Source organism: Aedes aegypti, chromosome 1 (assembly GCF_002204515.2).
Source record: "Aedes aegypti strain LVP_AGWG chromosome 1, AaegL5.0 Primary Assembly, whole genome shotgun sequence".
NCBI classification, from domain to species: Eukaryota; Metazoa; Arthropoda; class Insecta; order Diptera; family Culicidae; genus Aedes; species Aedes aegypti.
In genome coordinates this window covers 253810964-253838078 of record NC_035107.1, presented here as the reverse complement: position 1 = coordinate 253838078, position 27115 = coordinate 253810964, and the positions used below count along the sequence as shown (strand labels likewise).

At 38.9% G+C, this 27115-nt stretch overlaps 1 protein-coding gene and 1 non-coding gene across 8 annotated transcripts in view; one reads left to right on the top strand and one right to left on the bottom strand.

Annotated features, from left to right (window-relative positions):
- LOC5576740 (leucine-rich repeat-containing protein 24) overlaps window positions 1–27115 on the bottom strand; it is an 826320-nt gene that overhangs the window by 190673 nt on the left and 608532 nt on the right. The window lies entirely within an intron of this gene.
- On the top strand, window positions 25900–25971 carry Trnaa-agc. Its single transcript has one exon. It is a non-coding gene; the product is annotated as a tRNA-Ala (tRNA).

Genomic DNA, 27115 nt, shown 5'->3' with positions numbered 1-27115 from the left:
AAGCGCAAACTACCCGCCCCGGTTATTTGACACACCTGTCTATTACTACATCCCAAGGATTCCATGTTTTCCTCCCCCGCCTACCAACCAATAACGGGCTCCGCTACTCGGAAAATCCATCGACGCTTACGGTCCATTTATCATGTTCCGTAATAAATTGTGGGACACACGCGGCAACCGAAGGCTGCTTTCCGCGCGTTAGCTCCCACCAATACTTAGGTGGGCACACATGTGGAGAAAATGGGACGCGCCCCGAAATTGTTGCCGACAGCCAAGAAGCACATATTCAGGCAGCGATGCCAGATCTACGAATATTTCAGTAGATTTACTTAATTGAAAAGTTTCTACGAATCTACGCATTCGAAACATTCTTACAGTAGATCTTCCAAAGGCTTTTTGAGCCCCCTTCACAGATTTCTCCATGATTTTATAAATATATGTTTCAATTTAAAAAACGATGTTAAGTTTTACAGAAATAGGTACTAAGAATTTCTTTATAAAAAAATCTAGGTCTTCGCCACAAAACTCTTCTAAAAATTGGCATTAGCAAATTATTCTTCAAATGCTAACAGAAATTCATTTTGGTTTTGGGTTACAAAACGTTGAATTCCAAAATGTCGAATGCCAAAACGTCGAATGCCAAAACGTCGAAATGACAAAACGTCGAAGGAACAAAATGTCGAAAGGACAGAACGCTGAAAAGATAAAACTGGAAGGAAATGAAAATTTCTTGGAAGAATGATTCTATTTCGAATACATAATTTACTATGAGCTAAACGTTTTTCATAGTACATACATTGATTCGAACAGGATGTCCACCAAGAAGTTAAATCGCTGTTGAAATGTGAGTGTTCTCGACGTTTTGCCCGTTTCAACGTTTTTGGATTCGACATTTTTGCATTCGACGTTTTGTCTTTCGACGTTTTGTTTTTTGACGTTTTGTCTTTAAACCTCTTTTTGGAATTTCTCCAGAAATGCCTCTTAGATTTTTTTTAGAACTTTTTTAGATATTACCCAAAGTGATTACACTTGGATTGCTTTTCGACCATAGTTGAAGGATATTGAAAGGTATTCCTTGATATACGTATGATAACTAATGTATTAATGTCATTCTGCAAAATTGTCGATCAAAGTTGAAGAATATTTGAAGATATTACTTTTACAGTTAAACCAACATTAATTCTTTTATTCGATATCGACGTATGATTCCATATACAAAAATCAAATTTCATGGTTACTATGATGGTCCCCTCAAACAGCTTTCCAAAGCATAGCTATTCCATGACTCGATATTTCTATGAGTAGATGGTCCTTTCAATATCGACTCATGGAAGGTTTACTCTTTAAGTAATTTCGAAAGGAATCCACAGAGTAAATTCTGAGAGAAACCCTTTAAAAACATTTCAATGATATCCTACACGGGCTACTCTTCAATGATATCCGATTTGAGAATATATTTCTGGAAGAAATCCTGATGTCATTCCCAAAAAAAAATTTACCGCTACAATCCAGGAGGAATCGTTGCAGTAATGTACAGAGATATAAGATGAATCGCTAGACTGATTCCTAAATGGTCGGCGTTAAGTCAGAGTGGACTAAGTGACATTTTTGATATCTCGAGAAAAACGGGTTTAAAGTCTAACGCTCTGTAATTTTTGAACTCGTTTGAATTTTGGTTCAATATTTCTACACGCCTTTATGTTACTTCCAAACAATATAATGTAAAGTGATAATCATGAAAAATCATAATTCAAACCTCTAATAGGACGATTTTTTGATAAACTATGTGTACTTGGTCCACTCTGACTGAACATTTTCTTGGAAAATAACAATCATTTAATGCTTGCATGGTCAAATTGGGTGCATATCTCGAAGATAAACAGATTATCGAGACCCTTCGACACCAGTATCGTTAAGTCTTAAATAATTCATATAGTAAGTACCAAAATCAGTGGCATAACGATAGCTTGAAAATTAAAAAACCTGAAATATTCGAATATGCGTTCAGTCAGAGTGGACCAAGTGAAAATCTTGACTACCGACCAAAATATGCTGGCTCGATAAGCGGGTCCTAGGACATGCCATACATACACCATAGAATATATCGGACTCTGAAATTGACTCAAAAAAAAAAAAAAAATGCAGTAATCAATCATTTTATTGCTTTTCAACACTTGGTCCGCTCTGTCTGCACAGAATTTGTTGCAATTTCTGACCACCCATCCGAATATGATAAATGTTAAAAAATCAAATTCGAATGCATGGAATTAAGTAATATTCATATATTTCTATGGTTGGTAAATGGCTGGGCATGGCGTACCATTGGTACCTCGCGTACCTGAAGGAATAAAATAGACCCCTTTGTGCGGTCCTTAGCCTCTTGCCCAGCAACTCCTATCCCTACCTCCTCGCGGTACTGGCCGGGGTACGAGTAACCTTAGGGAAGATCGGGTAACCAACCCCCGGTGGGAACTTTGGTCGTATGCTGACAGGGAAGGGGGGGTTTGCTTTTGCAAACCTGGAGCGTCTGTACTCCACGTTAGGAGCGGCTCACAACAGCGTCTGTTCCCCATGTCAGGGGCGGCTGATCATCGTCCGAGTGCCAGAGAAGGACTCTAAGCTAAACTGCGCACTATGGTCCTCCGAACATTTAGGGGGAATGGTCCTCCGGAAATCTAGGGGGTTGGTGTCAGGCCCTGCAAGCCAGCCGTAAAAAAATCAAGCAACGAATAATCAACGAGAGAATACGAACCGGGACAATCGGCGAAGACCACAGCGACGTAAAGGGACTAGCGATTGGAAGCTCGGTACGTGGAACTGTAAATCTCTCAACTTCATCGGGAGCACACGCATACTCGCCGACGTGCTGAAGGACCGTGGATTCGGCATCGTAGCGTTGCAGGAAGTGTGTTGGAAGGGATCAATGGTGCGAACGTTTAGAGGTAACCATACCATCTACCAGAGCTGCGGCAATACACATGAGCTGGGAACAGCTTTTATAGTGATGGGTGATATGCAGAGGCGCGTGATCGGGTGGTGGCCGATCAATGAGAGAATGTGCAAGTTGAGGATCAAAGGCCGGTTCTTCAACTTCAGCATAATAAACGTGCACAGCCCTCACTCCGGAAGCACTGATGATGATAAAGACGCTTTTTACGCGCAGCTTGAACGCGAGTACGACAGTTGCCCAAGCCACGACGTCAAAATCATCATAGGAGATCTAAACGCTCAGGTTGGCCAGGAGGAGGAATTCAGACCGACGATTGGAAAGTTCAGCGCTCACCGGCTGACGAACGAAAACGGCCTACGACTAATTGATTTTGCCGCCTCCAAGAATATGGCCATTCGTAGCACCTACTTCCAGCACAGCCTCCCGTATCGATACACCTGGAGATCACCTCAGCAGACAGAATCGCAAATCGACCACGTTCTGATTGATGGTCGGCACTTCTCCGACATAATCGACGTCAGGACCTATCGTGGCGCTAACATCGACTCTGACCACTATCTGGTGATGGTCAAACTGCGCCCAAAACTCTCCGTCGTTAACAACGTATGGTACCGACGGCCGCCCCGGTATGACCTAGAGCGGCTCAAGCAACCGGATGTCGCAGCGGCATACGCGCAGCAACTCGAGGCTGCATTACCGGATGAGGGTGAGCTGGACGAAGCCCCTCTTGAGGACTGCTGGAGAACAGTAAAAGCAGCCATCAACGATGCAGCTGAGAGCAACGTCGGGTACGTGAGACGGAGTCGACGGAACGATTGGTTCGACGAGGAGTGCCAGGAGGTTTTGAAGGAGAAGAATGCAGCGCGGGCGGTCATGCTGCAGCAAGGGACCCGGCAGAACGTGGAACGCTATAAACAGAAACGGCAACAGCAGACCCGCCTCTTTCGGGAGAAAAAACGCCGCCTGGAGGAGACGGAGTGCGAGGAGATGGAACAGCTGTGCCGGTCTCAGGAAACGCGTAGGTTCTATCAGAAGCTCAACGCATCCCGCAACGGCTTCGTGCCGCGAGCCGAGATGTGCAGGGATAAGGATGGGAGCATTCTGACGGACGAGCGTGAGGTGATCGAAAGGTGGAAGCAGCACTTCGACGAGCACCTGAATGGTGCTGAGAGCACAGGCAATGAAGGACGGGACAACGGAGGAAATGCCTTCGTCAGTACTGCGGAAGATGGAAACCAACCAGCCCCCACTTTGAGGGAGGTTAAGGATGCCATTCACCAGCTCAAGAACAATAAAGCTGCTGGTAAGGATGGTATCGGAGCTGAACTCATAAAGATGGGTCCGGAAAGGCTGGCCATTTGTCTGCACCGGCTGATAGGCACAATCTGGGAAACAGAACAGCTACCGGAGGAGTGGAAGGAAGGGGTAATATGCCCCATCTACAAGAAAGGCGACAAGTTAGACTGTGAGAACTTTCGAGCGATCACCATTCTAAATGCGGCCTACAAAGTATTATCCCAGATCATCTTCCGTCGTTTGTCACCCGTAGTAAACGAGTTCGTGGGAAGTTATCAAGCCGGCTTCGTTGACGGCCGATCGACAACGGACCAGATCTTTACTGTACGGCAAATCCTCCAAAAATGTCGTGAATACCAGGTCCCAACGCATCACCTTTTCATCGATTTCAAGGCGGCATACGACAGTATCGACCGCGTAGAGCTATGGAAAATCATGGACGAGAACAGGTTTCCCGGGAAGCTCACGAGACTGATAAGAGCGACGATGGAAGGTGTGCAAAATTGGGTGAAGGTTTCAGGCGAACACTCCAGTTCGTTTGGATCCCACCGGGGACTACGACAAGGTGATGGACTTTCGTGCCTGTTGTTCAATATTGCGCTAGAAGGTGTTATGCGGAGAGCCGGGCTTAACAGCCGGGGTACGATTTTTACGAGATCCAGTCAATTTGTTTGCTTCGCGGATGATATGGACATCGTCGGCCGAACATTTGAAAAGGTGGCAGACCTGTACACCCGCCTGAAACGCGAGGCAGCAAAAGTTGGACTGGTGGTGAATGCGGCCAAGACAAAGTACATGCTAGCTGGTGGGGCCGAGCGCGACAGGGCTCGCCTAGGTAGCAGTGTTACGATAGACGGGGATACGTTCGAGGTGGTCGACGAGTTCGTCTACCTTGGTTCCTTGCTGACGGCTGACAATAACGTTAGCCGTGAAATACGGAGGCGCATCATCAGTGGAAGTCGGGCCTACTATGGCCTCCAGAAGAAGCTGCGGTCAAAAAAGATTCACACCCGCACCAAATGTACCATGTACAAAACGCTCATAAGGCCGGTAGTCCTCTACGGGCATGAAACGTGGACGATGCTCGAGGAGGACCTGCAAGCACTTGGAGTCTTCGAACGTCGGGTGCTTAGGACGATCTTCGGCGGTGTGCAGGAGAACGGTGTGTGGCGGCGAAGGATGAACCACGAGCTCGCCCAACTCTACGGCGAACCCAGTATCCAGAAGGTGGCCAAAGCTGGAAGGATACGATGGGCAGGGCATGTTGCAAGAATGCCGGACAGCAACCCTGCAAAGATGGTGTTCGCTTCGGATCCGGTTGGTACAAGAAGGCGTGGAGCGCAGCGAGCTAGGTGGGCGGATCAAGTGCGTATCGATTTGGCGAGCGTGGGGCAGGACCGAGGATGGAGAGATGCGGCCACGAACCGAGTATTGTGGCGTGAAATTGTTGATTCAGTGTTATCTGTGTAGATGTTAACTAAATAAATGAATGAATCATATATTTCTATTGATGGATAAGTAGGAGAATGATTCGATGTCGGAATATCAGACAAATCTCCTGGAATGTTTTTCATTTCCTCATATTTCTCAGCGCGCTGATGATTTTCGCTGTTTTGGTAATAAGCACTTGGTCCATTCTGACTGCACACTTTTATCGGTTTTTGTTGATCATCCAAAGTAAATTTATTACATATCTCTCGCAGTTTACAGCATTCTTCAAATCTGATCAAAGTGTAACGGAGGTAAGGTAATTTCGCATCTAATTAGAGAATAATCCAATTTTCCCAAGTTTTGTACTTGGTCCACTCTGACTTAACGGCGACCAAATGTTGCTCTTAACCCTCTAATACTCAACCCCACCTTTAGACGGGGTACACTTTGGAATGTTGTGTATTTTTTCGTAGCTCTGAAATCAAATTGATTTTATTTTTGACTTAAACCTTGGCTTATAACACTCATAAAGACCAAGTTTTTAATGACGTTTGAAACTTTTCTGTAGTTTTAAAAATGGTTTGCAAAATAGTATTTTTATTTAACCTACATATGTCTGGAGTTAATTTAAAGGGTACAGTTGTACCTTTTATATTTTTCTACAATAAACCTATCGCAGAAGAAGCCTGGTGGCATTAGCATAATTTCAAATGTCTTTCTATGTTAGTTACACGGAAAAAAATATGTTTCAGAAAAAAAATCAACAACTTTATATTTTCAAAAGTACTGTAAAACTTAAGTTTTTATTATTGCCAAAAATCAGTAACCAGAAGAGGCTTCAAGAAAAACTGGGAAAGGAAAATGATGTTCAAAAGTAAAAAAATATAAAAATCAAAAATCAAAATTAATAAATTTGCGAATAAAAATAAATCATTGCCCAAAACGTGTTAAGAATGATTTTAGATGGCTTTGGATTGAAAGTAAATTTTTGCGTATTAGAGGGTCAGAGCTCATTCATCATTCAAACAGCAATCATCTAAAACTAAAAAAATAGTTTCAACTTTAGATAAATACTTATAACAATCTTCCAGATAAAATTTGCCGTGCAGGGCTAGATTTTCATTAACATTACTTATATTTTGAGTGAAAAAGCTGGTTCATGAAATTTGTAAAATGATGACAGTTATATTTCTCTCAACTTTTTGACTGCTAATTTTGTGCAGTTTTCTTTTTGTAATCATCGCAGAATTTTTGAAGGTATCTCTGAATTTATTTGTGGATGAGTCTTTACATAACAACTGTTGAAGATATCTCATGAGGATTTTTCAATTAATTGGATGAAACCTTGCCGTGAAAATTAAAGAAAAAGTTTCATCATTTGGTCATACTAGAAGACGGCTAATAAGTTCATGATTTCAGTAAAAAAAAATGTAAAAGCAGTATATTCAACAAGAAATTAAATTAAAATTCAGAGCAAATTGTATAAGAAAATAATATCTATATTTTCTCATCTCATCATAGAGGGTTTTTACAGAAAACTTGGTGCTCGTAAAGGAAAATGATATTTTTTAGAGCGCATACTATGAATCTCTGGTTTGCAAATCTTTTTTGAAATAATCTAGAAGCTTCTAAATGAGTCTAGGAATACATTTGAAAAAAAAAATCCAGGAAAAAAAACTATGGCTTACGAGAGCTAGTTTAGAATTCTTTGCAGGAATTGGAAATTTCGAAAAACCAATCCATATCCGAGGATTTCGAACAAAATAATAATAAACGAACTATTCTAAATAATCTTAGGCTTCTAAGAATCACTTCAGGAATTATTTCTGATAATTACTTACATTGCTCTAAAAACTTTTTGGAGATTTCTTCTGCTACAAATAATGTCTAAAAAAAATCTTAAAGAAAATCCTTCCAGGGTGTTTTTAGTCTCACCACAATTTTTTTCATGACTTTTCTTGAATCTTTTTAAAAAAATGTTATTTTATACGTTCAAATATTTTTCAAATCTTCCACCAAAAATTTTCAGAAAATACTAAGATTTTTTTTCAATAATTTCTCAAAAAAGAACCTAGGTCTTTCCCAACAAATTCATCCAAAAATTGGCAATAGCCAATTTTTCTACAAATAATTTCATGTATTATTTTCGCAAATTTCGCCTAAAAGTCCTCTTGAAATTTATTCAACACTGCAGATTTTTTTAAGAATATCTTCTAGTGTTATTTCAGAAATTTCTTCAGATATTGGCCGAGAAACTCTTGTCGGGATCTTTTCCTCGGCTAATAAACTTGCATGCAAGTAAGCTAAAATCGATGTACATATAATTCATTTTAAACAACTAGTATCTCATAAACTTGTGATATTTTGTGATTTGTTACCAGAAGATTCTGCAAAAATTCCACAGAGTTCTCTCAGGAGCTTGAGTTTGATTGGCCGCTCGTGGATGCTACTCCAGTATCGCTAGATCAGCTGCACATACACAAGGAACCAACCAGATGACTGCTTGGGACTAACAGACACTCTCAGTGGATAATTGCTGATGATTTACTATTTGTGGGCGATAAAGGCGCCTGCCACGTCAGAATGCAGACCAATGAGGGGAAAGGGAAGGAATTGATAATGCATTAAGCTGCCTCCCACAGTAGACCTATATACCACTGCGTCTACGCCAGTTCATGCGGGTGCAGTGCTGCTATAATTTTATGGCAGAGAGGTTTGCTGTTCGGTTAGCAGACTGCCTATGTATCAGGCGTAAGGAAAGGCATTCTATAATCATGGAAGAATGTGAGCGTTGGGAGACGTTTTTTTGTCGTCTCGGGTTCTAGCAAATGCTATGAATTGTGATAGATTAACTGTGATAAATAAGGAGTGGAAGACAGAAGCAAGTGAAATATACAATTACAAAGTATGAGGAATGCTACAAATTTGTTCTTTCTTAAGTTTCCGCTAAGTTTCTTCTTCTAGGGTTTTTTTTTTCAGAAATATTTCAGATTTATATGATATGCCTCTAAGAATGTCTCCAAGAATGTCACAATGAAATTCATATGCATCTGCTCATAATTTATTCCAGAAACATTTTTCACGGATTCCATTTAATTCCAAGAAATTCATAAAATGCCTTTGGAAAGTACTCTCCCAGTATTTTCTTGTCAGCAATAATATTTACAGCATACCCGTAATATGGTACACATATAAAAACGGTTAGGTCCACTGTGCAGACTTGGGTTTGAAGATAATTCAAATACAACACGGCTATCAAATTATCCACGTATGAATAACGTGGTAAACGCAAATACCGTTTCATTTCAGGGATAGATACAATCGTTGGGAGCGGCGTTACTTAGAATCAATGATGCATTTTGAACAGAAAGCGAGCCAAAACTGAACGGAGCAAGTTCAAATTTTGCTCAAGAACGCAGTAGACAGTGAACTCCCGAGCCGGAGCCCACTGCTGCTCTCGAACGCCCCGTTCAGATCGCAATGCACTACTAATCTTTGATAGGTTTAGGTTTAGGTTTTTACCAGGAAAATATTTGCTGAATCAATGGTAAAAGCAATTACGTTATAAATAAATATATTATGTCTTGCTTTGAGCACTTTTTAAACAACTTTAGCACGGTAAGATGCCGTGAATTCTGTCAAAACAATCTGCGTTCAATTTTCTGCTCACTAGCGTTCAAATTTTTGAACTGAACAATGAGCGAGCCTACTTGATCACTCCGTTCAACAAATTGAACTGGATCGCGAACTGAACGCGTTCAAATGCATCACTGCTAAGAATGTTTTGGTTCTCCTTTTCTTGGGATGGGACACAGATATTTCTTTCTTGTGCCCTGGCTCAAAAGCCTTGGCTTAAGCGCCTTTTCTCGTTCTCTGGAAGGACATGAAGACCCACCCATATCGCAATAGTTTTAAATAAGCAACGAAAAATCAATCGACTCCAGCTCTTAATAAAAAAAACACCTTTAAAGAGCGTATCGGAGCAAACTCACCAAATTATTTTGATATCCAAAGGGAGGGCTTCCAGTTTTCTTCACCAGTGGCACTATTTGAAAAATATTAAAACATTTTCTTAGCATTTCTATAATGTTTTTTTTTTTCGACTTTTGCAGTCAGCTATTTTTACTTTTAGGGTGAAAGTATTCGATATCGGCAGATAGAGATATGTTTGCCAAATTAAGTGTAATTGTGGTAACATTGTGCTAAAAGATTATGTAGCCGGCGGGACCTGAACCCACAATTTCCATTCTGTACACGGACGCATTACCAATTATACTACAGCTACGCTACGGTAAACTGAAGTATTTGGCTAATGACCTTTGTAGCATCTTCAAGCCCCACCATCCTACTAGTCCAATATACCACACTTATCCCTCACCATATCTCTATCTGCCGGCATTGAATACAGTCGGTGTGAGAAAACGCAACACTATTGTACCTACATCCGGTGTTGCGTTTTCTCACACCGACTGTATTCAATGCCGGCAGATAGAGATATGGTGAGGGATAAGTGTGGTATATTGGACTAGTAGGATTGGGGGCTTGGGGATGCTACAAAGGTCATTAGCCAAATACTTCAGTTTACCGTAGCGTAGCTGTAGTATAATTGGTAATGCGTCCGTGTACAGAATGGCAATTGTGGGTTCAAGTCCCGCCGGCTACATAATCTTTTAGCACAATGTTACCACAATTACACTTAATTTGGCAATATGACTTATGTTCACTTTTAACACAATTTTTATTTGAATTCTTTATGGACAGCAGCACACAGTTTTTCCATGTATAAAAATAAGTACTGATTGGATTTTCACTTCCACCAGCTGAAACGATATATCGACGTGTAATTTGATTTTTGAAACTGGTACTGCGTAAGTTATAATTATGAAAATATTAGGCAAATCCATTGAAAATTGTTCTTGCACCAGCCGATTCGCAAATTCGACAGCAGAACTGAATGTATACGGGGAGAGGAGAAAAATCGTGACAGTTGGTTTGAAACAAGTCTGTTCGCCCGCGCGGCTTGCTGCGATCCTTCGAAGATCCTCAAAGATCCTCATTCAAAAAATAATGACGGAATACCTTTAAAAAAAAAGTCGCGTACATATATGTGAACAGTAAAGAATTAATTCGTCCAATTTTTTTTTTATTTTTGGCCTTCCTTCGAGAATTTATTAAACGATACGTCCAAAAATAGCAAAATATATTTTTTCAACAAATTTATCAAGGTCAGCAGATCCAGAGAAGTTCTCAAAAGTTCTCTTGGGGATTTTTCTCAAGGATACCTCACAGGAATCCTTCACATATATGTTCTTCTTCTTCTTCTTTTTGACATTATCGTCCTCACTGGGACAGAACCAGCTTCTCAGCTAAGTGTTCTTATGAGTACTTCCACAGTTATTAACTGAGAACTTTCTTCGCCTAAGTTGCCATTTTCGCATTCGTATATCGTGTAGCAGGTACGATGATACTCTATGCCCAGAGAAGTCAAAGAAATTTCCATTACGAAAAGATCCTGGACCGATCGGGAATCGAACCCAGACACCTTCAGCATGGCTTTGCTTTGTAGCCGCGGACTCAAACCTACTCGGAAGGCTCAAAAAAAAACTTTTAGGCATCGAAAATACTATGAACTTTGTTGATAATAATTGTTAAACACATGGAATTTGCATTCTATTGCAAATTAAGCGAATAAATTTCCATACAAGCTGGTAATATTCAAAAACTTGCATGCAAGTGGGATAAAATAATCAGGTTTTAGCATATTCAACAGTCAATATCTCAAAAACCAGATGTGGTATGCTATAATTTTGAAAACGGCAATCCAGTAAATGGCGGTATTTTGATGCTTGAGACAAAAACGTGTTCCGCAGTGTTATCAACCAAAACCAATGGTAATTGATTGGATAAATTCAACTACAGAATTTTTTATTGTATTTTGTTTATTAATATCAAATTATTTCTCAGAAAATCTGGCATCACTTCTTCCAGGCTAAGGAGGAACAACAAGCCAATAATACATCTTCACCTCACCGACCTTCCGCGAGTCCGCAGGTCCTCATCTGCGCTTCGTCCTAGTCGGTATCTACCACTCACACGGGGTCCCCCAACGCCCCCAGGGGAAATTGCTTCTTTCTCAAAAGTTCAGCAAACGGATGGATTAGAAGACAAGAAATGCGTTCCGTGAAGAAAAACGACCTGCCAATCATACATTTCAACACGTGAGACACTCACGCCTTTCGTTCATACACTCCTCGCCGGGAACTGACGGATTTTGTGACAAGCCCCGGTGAAATTTGTCTTTCCAAATTGCAGACAAGAGCGGGAAGTTTTACGCGTCATCAAGACGAGTTTGTCAGGATGAGTAAATGAAGTAGAGTTCTTGCTTGCTAAATTGGGGTGTTTGTTGCTATGTTCATCTCACAAGACAAACGTGGACAGGCAACATATTTTTTCACTACGGGAAGTAGTTATAAAATAACCCTTTTGAGAAATTGACATCAAAAGAATGAAATGATGTATAGTATTATTGAATTTACTTACTTAAAATTTATAGATATGATAATATTCGTAGAAAATCGTCCGCTTATGGATGAGAATGTTCTCTTACCTGAAAAAAAGAAGAGAGATAAAATTAGTTAAGGGAATATGTAACATGATTTTGGAATTTCGTGCACAGTGTTCAATTTGAAAGGCTTCTACGCAACAACGTAAACAAGAACAACTTATTTCTTTCACCGATGATAAATGTTCTTGTTTTCCAAATAAAATTACACCACAACCACTCACTTTTCGAACGAAATCGTTACACAAAACTTTTTCCACCCCACCAAACCGTTATCTTCAAAGGCCATAAACCATTTTTCATCTTTACTCGCTACGGCCATATCTCGTCCCCTTCCCCCCATTCCCTTTATTCCTAGAGGAACAAACTCCAAAGCCCACCTTTGCCTATTGCTTTCGGTGTGGTGGTAGGGCTACTATCCCACGCAGCCCCAAACCTTAAATTAATAAACGATGCACATAGTCATTAAAAAGCCATATTTCACCGTTTCCACCACCGCCGAAGTTTTGGTCGCCCAGGAACATACCCCCCGACCGTCCTCATCTGCGGTTCGATAGCCGATGCCCTCCTGGCAAAAATTTTACGCCAAACCGTCATTATCTCCTTGTGTAACGAAATATGCCCGGGGTCTGGTATTGAAACATGACCGTTTCGTGCTTCCACTCGACCCCCCCGTCCACAGGTAATCCATCTGCCCTTGCTCCTCCCCCTTAATATGCATTGGTGAGTAGGTGGGCAGCTCGCTTGGGAAATTATTTTCCCATTTTTGCAGCAGCACCTTGTGGTTCCCACGGGGACGATGGGATCCCAAACGGGGAGGGGGGAGTGGCCACATTTTGCATTTTCGCTGTCTTGTCTTCACTTCTGTGAAGCCGGTGTGGAGCCGATGGATGGCAGTGCACCGAAAGCACTGTTCTTGACCTAGGATCCCGGATCTGGGAAGATGATGGATTGGACTCGAAAGAAGTTCAAGCCGCAGCCGCAAAACACCTCTGGTTTCCGCCCTCCAGGTTCGAAGTCGTCCTAGAGCTTAATTCTCCGAAGATTGTTCCGACACAGAAAGTACACCTTTCGGAGTGGAAAATTGATGAAGAGTAAAATGCCTTCCATGGAAATGTGCGCTGGCTATGGCTGGCGAGATAGTTTAGTGGAAAATGCGGTCCGGCTTCTTGGTATTCAGTGCACTCCTGAATAAGGGTCGACGCGGAGGAGAAAATACTTTCCATAGAGGCTTCGTCCTAGAATGTTAGAGCCAGCTGATAAGAATTCTGTTGGATCTGGTGCAATGCAGAGAGGTGGCGTTTTTCCACGAGGTAATGGATAGTCGACCGCGTTCCCCTCCCCATAATTCTTTCTCAGCAAATAATGAACCTTCAACTAACAGACAATCATCAATTCCCGTTGGAATCGAATAACTCAATCAAATACCTCAATCAACGTATGAATGTTCAATTCTTTCGCAATTTACCGCAATATGTATTGCCATCCGTGGCGCTCTTCGCCAATCCATCAATTATTGTGGCATCCGAGCGAGAATGTTGGCTCGGCGTCCCCGAGAGTACAACGCCCCACTTAGTTCCGAATTTATTTATTACCCTTCATCGTATCACGCGTCACACGTCATCCATCAGATCAACAGCCATGAAACGGAACCAAAAAAAAAATCACCTCGAACGCATTCTTTCCCTTTAATCCCACCCCTGCCAGACTGCTCCATTTCGAATATTAAATTTATTATTCATGACAGAAACACGAGATTAGATTTTTAAAACGTTCCTGATTGCACATTCACGTAGACTCCGGCAACGGCGTCCTCGCATTGGCATTAGTCGGTAGGGTGGGTGCACCAGTTTTGGACATAGCACCAATTTAACTGTAGTGAATTCCGCTGCACACAGAAAATCATGATGAAAGACTTCGTATTCAGTACAACAATTCACCATTTTTGCATTCGTATATCGTGTACAATCACGAATAAATTCTATACCCTTAGAAATCGAGAAAATTTCCAACCCGAAGAAATTCTCGACTGATGGGATTTCAACCCACGACTCTCAGCTTAGTCTTGCTGAAAGCTAAGGCTTTCTTAAAATTTCTTCAAAATATTCTTTCCTAGGCTGGCAAAAACCGGCGCCCCTACCCTATGTGTGTTTGCGCGAGTCTCATCCATTTTTAAGCGCATTCTCTTGGCACCGTACATAGTACAAAGCTTTCGGTTCGCTTTTTGTGCTGGTCGAGTTCCAACAGCGCTATAATTCCGTTTTACATGCAATCCATCGGAGCAACAACTTTTTGACAGCGTGACAATCCACCCGCGTCGCGGCGTCGTTTCCCCGTCATACCTACAAAAAAACATAAACGAAGGAGCAAAAAAGTGAATGAACTATGAATGCTACCAAACATGTTGAAGTCAGCCCACCGTGTTCTACTACTAGGACAAGCATGAATATTTGCTGAGGTGAACCAGCGATGCCAAAACGGGACTTGATTTTTTAGAATGAAATTGCTTGGATGCTTTTTTTACAGTGTGATGCGAGATGCCTCTATCTCTACCCGCAACCATGCACTCTATCTTGGTGGTTTCGATGCTTAAGCCTATCCTAGTGGATCGTTTTTCAAGATAGTGCGAGGTTCAAGTTTCGTCTGTAATTCACAGTCTTGATTTAAAGCCACCAAGCGATTGATCGTAACAGCCCTATAAGTTTTGTCCGAAAACCATGTGCAGACAACTACTTTCCCAGCCCATTTCCCCAACTGAAAAGTATGTTGTCATTGAATCTATATTTTCCTCTATATTCTAAATCTTATGACTTTCAAATCAATTGCTCATAGAGTTGATCATTTTTTCGTTTCCCATTTGAAGATTCACCAAACAGTGGAAAGGGACTACATTAAACCGAAAAAAAAATTCGTTTGGAAACAAAAATTTATACATATATTTAAAAAAAGCTAAAATGTTGATTCCTCCGGGATAAAAATGACAACTCCTTATAAAAAAATATTTTCAAACAGTTGATGGGAGAAACTATATGTCACTAGTGAAAGAATCTCATCGACTACTGCGCCATCTATGGATGAAAATGTAATTGTAACACATATTTTTCGTTTTCATACCAACTTTTATCTTGGTGAGCCTCTCATTAATGGATTTTATTCAAATTACTACTGCACAATGGACCGAATCGACAATTTAGCCGGAAAAAAGTGTCTTCAGAAAAGTTATTCGCAATTAAGTTTTAAGGCTCTTATTTAATTTAAAATTTTGACTCAAACTTTTTTGTTTGATGAAATTTGTGGCTGCAGAAAATGTTATTTTAAACAAATTTGTTGAAGACACTTTTGATCTAACTCTTCATTTGAGCTAAGTAAATTGATTTTGAAAGTTTTAACTTAGGGTGGACCAAAAAAATCAGTTATTTTAGTCTAACTTTTTTATTTTCTGTTTTACGTGAATGTGGTCTTCAGAAGAGTTGCAGAAAAAGTAAAGATACACATTTTTGCTGAACATCGCAAGTTTCTTATTCTTGTCATTTTGAAGTTATAAGCAAATTTAAGTGAAAAATTGAATGAAATCTTTAGATGCCCATAACTCATGGAGTTGGTTCGATAAAATTTTTCTTTTAGGGGCAATCGAAAGGCCATACAATACGTATACAACGTAATTTACTTTCTCTGCAACTCTTCTGAAGACCACATTCACGTAAAACAGAAAATAAAAAAGTTAGACAAAAATAACTGATTTTTTGGGTCCACCCTAAGTTAAAACTTTCAAAATCAATTTACTAACCTCTAATGAAGAGTTAGATCAAAAGTGACTTCGACAATGTTGTTCAAAATGACATTTTTTAAAAGTTTGCAGAAGAACGCAGCCACAAATTTCATGCAACAAATAAGTTTGACTCAAAATGTTCACTAAAATGAGGGCCACCCTATTCAACTTTTTCTTAAAAGATGCAAAACTCAATTGAACAACTTCTCTGAAGACATCGAACGTCTCAAATCGACGAGAATAGAGAAAACGCATTTTTCCGGTTAAATTGTCGATTCATTCCATTGTGCACTGAAGTTTCTGGAGGTCTGAATGAACAAATATGAAGAGTGTTGCTAAAGATTTTTGCAATCTGATCCTTTAGAAATATATTCAATATCCCACAAGAGGATTAAAGCATTGATAATTTCATTTATCCATTCAATTTTCTCCAAAGTGACCACAAATGTTTGCTTCAGGCCTTCCAACAAAGAGCCTTTCAAGTGTTATTATTTTAAATATTCAGAAATTAGGCTGAACATCTGCCGTAGTCAAATTCTCTTTTCTTAAAGTCTTCACTACTTCGCATCTCCTGGCCATCCGCTTACTATAAATCTTCTATTCTTTAAGCCTGTACTTTTTCAACTTTCAAATCTTCTAGTTTTCTCAGTGCTTTAGTCATTTCTGTGTTAAATTCAGTCTCAGTCTTCTCAGTCTTCTCAGTCTTCTCAGTCTACTCAGTCTTCTCAGTCTTCTCAGTCTTCTCAGTCTTCTCAGTCTTCTCAGTCTTCTCAGTCTACTCAGTCTTCTCAGTCTTCTCAGTCTTCTCAGTCTTCTCAGTCTTCTCAGTCTTCTCAGTCTTCTCAGTCTTCTCAGTCTTCTGAGTCTTCTCAGTCTTCTCAGTCTTCTCAGTCTTCTCAGTCTTCTCAGTCTTCTCAGTCATCTCAGTCTTCTCAGTCTTCTCAGTCTTCTCAGTCTACTCAGTCTTCTCAGTCTTCTCAGTGTTCTCAGTCTTCTCAGTCTTCTCAGTCTTCTCAGTCTACTCAGTCTTCTCAGTCTTCCCAGTCATCCCAGTCTTCTCAGTCTTCTCAATCTTCCCAGTTTTCTCAGTCTTCTCAGTCTTCTCAGTCTTCTCAGTCTTCTCAGTCTTCTCAGTCTTCTCACTATGCTCAGTCTTCTCACTATGCTCAGTCTTCTCAGTCTTCTCAGTCTTCTCAGTCTTCTCAGTCTTCTCAGTCTTCTCAGTCTTCTCAGTCTTCTCAGTCTTCTCAGTCTTCCCAGTCTTCCCAGTCTTCCCAGTCTTCTCAGTCTTCTCAGTCTTTTCAGTCTTCTCAGTCTTCTCAGTCTTCTCAGTCTTCTCAGTCTTCTCAGTCTTCTCAGTATTCTCAGTCTTCTCAGTCTTCTCAGTCATCTCAGTCTTCTCAGTCTTCTCAGTTTTCTCAGTCTTCTCAGTCTTCTCAGTCTTCCCAGTCTTCCCAGTCTTCCCAGTCTTCTCAGTCTTCTCAGTCTTCCCAGTTTTCTCAGTCATCTCAGTCTTCTCAGTCTTCTCAGTCTTCTCAGTCTTCCCAGTCTTCTCAGTCTTCTCAGTCTTTTCAGTCTTCTCAGTCTTCTCAGTCTTCTCAGTCTTCTCAGTCTTCTCAGTCTTCTCAGTCTTCTCAGTCTTCTCAGTCTTCTCAGTCTTCTCAGTCTTCTCAGTCTACTCAGTCTTCTCAGTCTTCTCAGTCTTCCCATTCATCTTAGTCTTCTCAGTCTTCTCAGTGTTCTCAGTCTTCTCAATCTTCTCAATCTTCTCAGTCTTCTCAGTCTTCCCAGTCTTCTCAGTCTTCCCAGTCTTCTCAGTCTACTCAGTCTTCTCAGTCTTCTCAGTCTTCTCAGTCTTCTCAGTCTTCTCAGTCTTCTCAGTCTTCTCAGTCTTCTCAGTCTTCTCAGTCTTATCAGTCTTCTCAGTCTTCTCAGTCTTCTCAGTCTTCTCAGTCTTCTCAGTCTTCTCAGTCTTCTCAGTGTTCTCAGTCTTCTCAGTCTTCTCAGTCTTCTCACTATGCTCAGTCTTCTCACTATGCTCAGTCTTCTCAGTCTTCTCAGTCTCATAAGTCTTCTCAGTCTTTTCAGTCTTCTCAATCAATTCAGTCTTCTTCTCTCAGTCTTCTCAGTCTACTCACAAGGGAAGGTCACGATGGTGTTACACGGGGTTTTCAACCGGACTATTTTTGTTTGATTCTACATGTCGAAATATGAAAAACCCCAAATCCTTTCGGGTGATGGACAAGAGGTGTAGCCAGAAGGGGCTCTGTAAGGGTCTGTTTTGTACGAATATAATATTATTGAGTCAATTGAAAATTTGTCTAAAAGGTTTTTCTCAGCATTTATTATGATAGTAATGAACAGAATTGACATTAATATATGTTTATAATGAATTTTTATGCCATTGGCATAACTAACGTGGAATATGAACACCAGAACAAATTTGGTTTTATCAAAATAGTAAACGAAGAAAAAACCCATCCTGATTGCGCCTATGGCATGGAAAAAATTCATGTAAAACATACATTTATGTCAATTCTGTTCTCTACCATCACAATAAATACTAAAAAAATATTTTGGTCAAATTTACAATTAGCTCAATAATATAATGTACGTACAATTTGCCCTGGTCCATCACCCGAAAGGCTTTGGGGTTTTTCATATTTCGACATGTAGAAACTAGCAAAAATAGTCCGGTTGAAAACCCCGTGTAACACTATCGTGACCTTCCCTTGTCAGTCTTCTTTTCTAAGCTTTCTTCCAATCTCTGATTCGTCATATATTCTACTTCATCGCTGAAATTTCTTCAAAACTTGAAACTAGTCCACGTCTCACAAACTTTTTAAGTTCACTGGCACTATGCAGGGCAATCAAACTGTAATGTCTTGTTCCATCTGTAGTGTGTCTCCCTTACCCAGGGCCTCTCTTCCGCCCCACGAGCAACGTAACGTTTTCTTTTATTCGAAAAACTTTTCCATTTTCCCAGTCAGATTCTCGTCAACTCCCATCGCAGTCGTGATTGAATTTTTTTTATTCGTTCTCCAATGGAAAATTCAATATCGTGCATCAGAAACTGTGCCAAAGCAAACATTCATAGTCACATATCGTGGCGTTGGAGCTAGACGAAAACATATAACACAGAATGATAATGCTGCTGCTGCCTGCCCCATTCTCGTTTTCTCGCTGGCTTTGATGGTGATGGCCCGAAAAGTTCTGCACCCCACTTTAACCCCTCAACTCACAATCGACACCGAGGATGATAATGGTGTGAAAAAAATGGCATAAAACCAAGAACCAGAATGGGCCAAAAATTGACGAAATGAGATCATCAGGAAGGAAGTCGAGCCAACACCCCGACTCGAAAGGGAACCGAGTTCGGGAAAATATTCGAAACCGGGTGAGGGTATGCGATATGAATTTTCTTTTCATGTCGATACGGAACGAAGTGATATGCCGAATTTCTTCCACTGCTCCTTCTGTACAAACTTGTACTTGAAATCCATATAATTAAAAATGGCTTTAGAATGGTTCGATGGATTTGAACAATTCTTTCACTGTTGCATTCGTTCAGGACTTCATCGTGTTCGTGCGATTAAAGTTTACGAAAGTATTCTGGATTATCAAATTTGTTTTTTTTGGGTATACTACAATTAACCGAACTTTGTGTACATTTTTGATTGCAATTTGGAGTATATTTTTATGCAAATATCATTTCATGGCTGGGAAAAGGTATTCTTGCCATAAAAGTATCGATATATTGTGTTTCAGTCAGCATACTTTTGCCACACACTAGTTAAGAATTATTGCTCCACATGTGGCGCAAAATTTCGTTTGAGACAATCAATTTTGAAACATTCATAACTTAAAATGGGTAAATATGTTGACACTAGTGTGTTCAGCAGAATTGTAGCCAATTTTCTGAAGGTTCATTTTATGGTATTCATTTCTTTTCAATTGTAAGTTTGTCTGCAAATATCGATTGTTCCATTAAGGATGAACTTTTGCCCTACCTAACTCTGTTAGGTGAAATTATTCGAAATATCGCATACCTTTATGGAACCGAGGCAGCCCCATCATCACACACCCAACTGCATTGTTTGTTTGAGCCCGCCAGGCGAAAAGGGGAAAATGTGCTTGTAAAAAAACTACACACTCACACACATTAAACCTTTTTGGTCCTTTGGAGCGCCACCATACGAAAGGGGGTCGTCGTGAAATGGAGAGTGATATTGGAATGTCAGTTTTCAGGCGAATCTAGTCAGTGTACCTAGCTACACCATCATCATAATCAGAGCGCTGTCACACTGTTGTTGTTAGCGTCATCAATGAATGGTTGGTTGTATGTGAACAAAATGGAAAATTGAATTTCGACCTTTTGTGATGAGGGTGACCTGTTTGCTGTACTGGGGGACACTAGGGCGGATCAAAGTGCAAGAAAGTTTGAAAATTTAATCTCCCATATCTTTTGTACCATGTTTACAATAAAAACGGTGTTCTGTAAAATTTTCAGAATTATTGGTGGTGATTGGAAAGTGACCCAAAGACGATGTAAGTTTATGTGGAAATTACGGTTTATGGACTAAAGGTCGAAAATTGTTTGCTAGATGAGAAATTTTTCCTTCTTCCAACAGGAAGTGTTTTTTCAACCCCTTGTCACTTATTTTTTTGTTCTTTAATCTTTTGACATATCGTCTTTTTGTCTTACGATCTTGTGTCATAGATTCATTTCAACCGATAAAGCTGAAAATTCGACAGATTACTATTCCCATTGTTGGGATGCTAAGCAAGATATTGGAGATTGGATTTTCAAACTTTTTTTGAATTTTGAACCACCCTAAGGAACACCCGACATTGTCGAAATAGATTGCGGGATGCAATCTAGTCGGGAGATTGCCCAGGCCACTGATATGTATGCCATTCAAAGGCAACTGGACCAAAATTGCCACGATGTAAAAATTGCTAGATTTTAAATGACCGCGGGGAATGCGGCTTATAGTGATTGGAAATTTGCCGCTTTGCAATTTGCGACACTATATGGCGGCAGCGAACGAAATTGCGCGTTTAAAAATCTGCAATCAACTAACCTTTACTCGATACAAAAGGGACTTTCGAGTAAATGAAAAGTGAATTTGGAAATCAGTATGAAGGTGTCAATCACGTTAGCCAGGATCAGTATCGGAATAGGGACCCATAAAGCAAGAGAATTTTGAGTAAACATGAGTTCATTGCATTGCCTTAGAGGTCCTTGCCATAAGAAGTTACAAACATGTAATCGACTTAAATGGATGAAGTTCATATTCCGATAAGGCATTCGTTTCAAAAATCATATTCTTAGCACATTTTACCATTCTCGGAAGAATTCAATCATTAGTTGGTATTCTCAAAATTATGTGATGCGACCATTTTTAACACACCGAGGACGAAGCCTACAAATCAGTTGGAACTCTTAATTCAACCTTTATGTCTCCTAGGAGATCGTGGAGTCTGATTTATAAAATGTTGGCACCTAGAGAGACTTATGACATTTATGAGAGATTTTTGATATTTTTAAAATCTATGTTTTGCTTTGTAAATAACAAAAACACCGAAGCAAGTCCAAAAAAATATTCTAAACGGCAGTAATTTGTGGATAACTTCAAATTTATCGCGATGGTCCATAGATTTAATAGCGATATGATAATCGTTTGCATATAGCATTGAGATTTTGATTGTTAGCCATTCTAAGATCTATAAAATAATAACGAAACTGCGTTTAATACAGAAAAAGTACACTTGAAGATAATCGCGAAGACGCATACATTTCATGATTCTAAAATATTCTACAATTTCAGGTTATCAAATTTGTAGAATACTGATAATGATGATTTACTGTTAAAGAATTACATAACTTCAAAAAAATGTGAATAAACAAAAAAAAATCTTTTTAACTGTAGATTTAGATGTATCGCAATGAAACACACATTTTATTATTTTAAATCATTTTTTTATTCTTGAGAAACAATTTTATAGAACATTGTTGGAGGCGGCTGCTTCTTCAAAGAGCTACAATATTGTCACAAAATCGTGTAAAATACAGAAAAAAATAAGATTTCTATTGCAATTTAATATTTAGATCAAATAGGTACATACAAACTTTATGAATTTACAAAATATTTTCGAAGATTTTTTCTGGAAGAACTACAATATTTTCACAAAACTGTGAACAATACAGGAAAAGCTCGATTGTAACAACAACTTGAAATTTATCGCAATGATCCATGGATTCTTATGGGGCTCAAATAGCCGTAGCGGTAAACGCGCAGCTATTCAGCAAGACCAAGCTGAGGGTCGTGGGTTCGAATCCCAACGTTCGAGGATCTTTTCCGGTTGGAAATTTTCTCGACTTCCCAGGGCATAGAGTATCTTCGTACCTGCCACACGATATATGCAAAATGGCCATTGGCAAAGGAAGCTCTCAGTTGATAACTGTGGAAGTGATCTTAAGAACACTAAGCTGAGGAGCAGGCTCTGTCCCAGTGGGAACGTAACGCCAGAAAGAAGAAGAATCCATGGATTCTGTGATTTTACAATCTTTTCATATTTGTGATTAATAAGTTTGCAGAACAGGTTTGATGATTTTTTTTGAAGGACTACAATGTATTCACAAAATTACAAATAACACAAAAATATACTACTACTGAGCGGTTCCACGCCAAATCGGTAAACGATGAAACTCGACTACTTTGGATTCAAATGGAATTTTGCACATAGTTTCGATATAATAGAATAAGTTTTTTTCCACTGGTGGAGAGACCATTTAAGATCAAGAGTAACTTCTGATAAGGGCGTAAGTATTTTTAGCATCACCATTTAAAAAAAATGTACCTCGGAAACCGTTTGTCATAGAGAAAAAGTGTCTGAGGAGAGTTGGTAGACAATCAAATAGGCTTTGTAATAAAATATACACTAAAAAAAAATACTTTTATTTTCATGAAAAAATCGAAATTAAACCTTAAAACACAAATTGCAAAAAATAGGTATCTTCGATTTTTTTCCATTTTTTTCTGTAAAATTTTAATGTAAAACCAGATGTAAGCACAGTTTCAACATGGTGCAATCTAAAATAAAAAAGTTTTTCTAAGAGAAACTTTTGGTGCATTTCTGAAAATTCAATTTCTGGCCGTAGAAAAGACGTTTTGATGCTGTAATATGATTCTTCACCCAAAAACAATTCAAAATGCTAATAACAATGAAAAAGTTTTTCTAAGGGCAACTTTTGGTGTATTTCTGAAAAATCAATTTCTGGTTATAGAAAAGGCGTTTTGATGCTGCAATATGATTCTTTATCCAAAAACAATTCAAAATTCTAATATCAATGATCTTAAAGGCGTTTTTCCTTCTTCCCCTCCTTAACATCATTCATATTATCATCTTCCATCGTAATACCACAGACAAGCAGAAGTAACACTTAGAACATTTTTCACAAAATTCTCTCGACCACAAATACTACCACCATCTAGTGAGCTTATTGAACGAAATAACTTTTTGTGCCACATGTCCAACAGGTGGCGGTAGGGTGAAATGTCAAACACGAAGGAAAGCGACGCGCGTGCCTCTGGTTGTAAACTTGACAACTGTTGTAATTTAAACTGATCGTTAAATTCGTGGGCGATGGAAATTTATCCAGTGTTACTTCTGTTTGTCTGTGGTAATACTTATACTAATTCTCAACAACATTCCAACAATCATCCTGTATCTTTCGAACTGTTCATCCAAACGTCTAAATGTCAAAGAAAAAGTAGATGGGATATTAATGTGGGAAGAGATTAACGTAACATTGTTGATGGAGCATCTGGAATAATGTAAGAAACGGGCGTATATTCTTAAGTTATATGATATTAATATAATTCAATCCCAAATATCTTGAAGCGGTTACTTATAGGAAGATCATTGATATTAGAATTTTGAATTATTTTTGGATATTGCAGCATCAAAACGCCTTTTCTATAACCAGAAATTGAATTTTCAGAAATACACCAAAAGTTGCCCTTAGAAAAAAAAAAAATATTTTAAATTGCACCATGTTGAAAAAGCCCTAAAACATGGGATATTAATGTGGAAAGAGATAAACGTAACATTGTTGGTGGAGCATCTGGAGTAACTTATGAAACGGGCGTATTTTCTTAAGTTTTATGATATTAATATAATTGAATCCTAAATATCTAGAAAACGGCTAGTTTTAGGAAGATCATTGTTATTAGCATTTTGAATTGTTTTTGGATGAAGAATCATATTACAGCATCAAAACGTCTTTTCAACGCCAGAAATTGAATTTTCAGAAATGCACCAAAAGTTGCTCTTAGAAAAACTTTTTTATTTTAGATTGCACCATGTTGAAACTGTGCTTAAAACATTTGGTTTTACATTGAAATTTTACAGAAAAAATTTGAAAAAAATCGAAGATACCTATTTTTTGCAATTTGTGTTTTAAGGTTTAATTTCGATTTTTTCATGACAATAAAAGTATTTTTTTTTCAGTGTTTATTTTTTTACAAAGCCTATTTGATTGTCCACCATCCCTCCTCAGACACTTTTTCTCTATAACAAACGGTTTCCGAGGTACAATTTTTTTTAAATGGTGGTGCCAATCAGAAGTTACTCTCGATTCGAAACGATCCCCAATTATATGAGATAATTTTCGTCCCATATACTTAATACATCTGCGCAGTTTCATCCAAATCGGAATGGTACATGTCAGATTTCAGCATTTTATGGACGATTTCGCGTGAAACCGCTCTACTGCAATTTGGTTTAAAAGGAAACTTCTTATGAGAGAATACAATGAATTTGAAAAACTATGTACAATTTTTCCTAATCAATTTTATATTTGTACAAGAAATAAGTATTATAAATAGCTATTAGTTCCAAAACTAGAATTCAAAAAAAGGTAATACAGAAAAATATAGGTGTTGTTTTGTTATCTGAAAATCGTTGCTTAAGCCTGGTTGAGAACTTTAAAATTTTCACAAATTCATACATAAATATTGAAATGGAATTTTGAAAATGTTTTCACTAAACTAGAATATTTCCAAAAAATTGCGAATAAAGAAAACTACATTTTCAACTATCATTGAAAAACATTATTGACCCATTTAATCAGTTAGCATGGTTAGCAAGTTTTTAGCACATTGTTGGTGAGTTTCTGTTGGAACATCTGCAATACTTTCAGAAAATTGTGAATTATACAGAAACATACATGTTTTACTGTAGTTTGATCTTTTTCGCGTTGCCTCATCGATTTTATTGTTTCCAAATATTTCCTCGCTCATGCTGAAAAATTTTGGTGAAGAATGGCTAGAAAACAAAAATATTCTTACAAAATCATGAACAATGTTGAGAAGTCTGAGATTTCTTGTGCAATTTGAGAGCGGAACAAAAATAAACTTTTTCACGTGTCTCAAAGATTAAATTATGTCTCCACTAAATTTGGAGTTACTGAATCCATTTTTATTTCCAGTGATGCTCTGGCACGCCACATTTTTATATAGGTCGTCAAAGTGACATAATTAACTGATTTCATAGATGTTCAAAGCAAATTTAAGTTATGACTTTTTTTGGTAAAGCTATTCACTTATACTTTTGGTTAGTACATAGTTTAATTGAAACTTCCTGATTCAACCCTTCCGGTACTACTTCCGGTGTTAGAAAAAAACACGTTTTGGGCAATAACTTTTTTGTGTTTGATATATTTAAACCAAATTTCGACACAAGAAGCGGATATCCTTCTAGTTTAAGGGCTTGGACAGAATTTTAGGATTGGTCACCTGGTTCCGGAGTTATTCTGGAATCAAAATGGGTGTTTCAAAATGGCCACTTTATAAAATGTGCATTTGCAATGTGGAATCATCTGGTGGCTCGGTAGCTTAGTTGGTAAAGCGCTCGTCTAGCATACAAGAGTCCTGGGTTCGAATCCCAGCCGAGCACGTGGATTTGTTTCATAATTTCACTCATAATTTATTCATCTTTACCACGCGTAATGAGTTAATTAATTTAAAACCCATGCAGATTGGATTTCCGAACAGCTCTAAGAATTTAAAGAATAACCCTACAAAAACATCGTCAATAATTATACTAATGTTTAATTTTAGGATTGCTCATGTGTGTTGAATAGAGACTTCTTCAGAAAACTTCTTAAATTATTTCAAATACACAGTAATTACCAGGAAGTATAATCAAGGCTTCCTTCAAAAATTTCTGGATACTGGAGTAGCATCCACGGGCGGCCAATCAAGCTCAAGCTCAAGCTCAAACTCTGGTAAAAAGATGTGCTTGCAATGAGCGTCAACAGAGAAATCATTAATACCGGGAATTGTTTGATTGTACAACAAATTGACATCTTGAAATTATATCGCCTTGTGTGATACAGAGAAGCAGCAACTCACTATTTCGTTGGAAATCCTTTACCATCTCACTCTCTCGAGTCTTATGCTTTATTTAAATAATTCAATCTGAAAGTGGTTCCTAATTTTGCCAAATCAAATCACTTAAAGTCAATGACAGACCGGTTCAAGTGATGACCCTTTGCCGTGATTGGATTACCGGACTAATTTGTAGCTCTCCGGCACAAGTGTTTCCGTTCGACTATGGAGAGCTCACGTACCTCACCCATATCAAATCCGTAGCAACAGAAAGCTCATCAGAGCTACAGTTACATACTTCCAATCATCCTTTTCGTCGAATAAAATTCACCTCACGGCAGCGCAGAACCCGGTAAGGATTTTGTGGGTGAATTTTTGTCTGTCGTTTCCCGTAAGTCTGACACAACCACCTCGGCAATTCCACCGTAATTTGTTCTAGATTGGCAACCGATTCGTCGGCTTGTTCTTTTACCTTTCTATGACCTCAATGGGAAAAGTATGTGAGAATTTATGGTTTCTAATTCGAACAAGACATGATTAGAGTTTGGATACGATTAAAGTTCAAACTCGACAGTATAAGCTGAAACGAATATTTTAAGTCACAAAACAGACCACCTTGTGCTACAAAGTGGATGAATCCGAGGCCTTTTCCTATACTTGGGATTCAATCGCTTCCCACTCCCTCCCAGCCACAGTACAATCCGAATCCT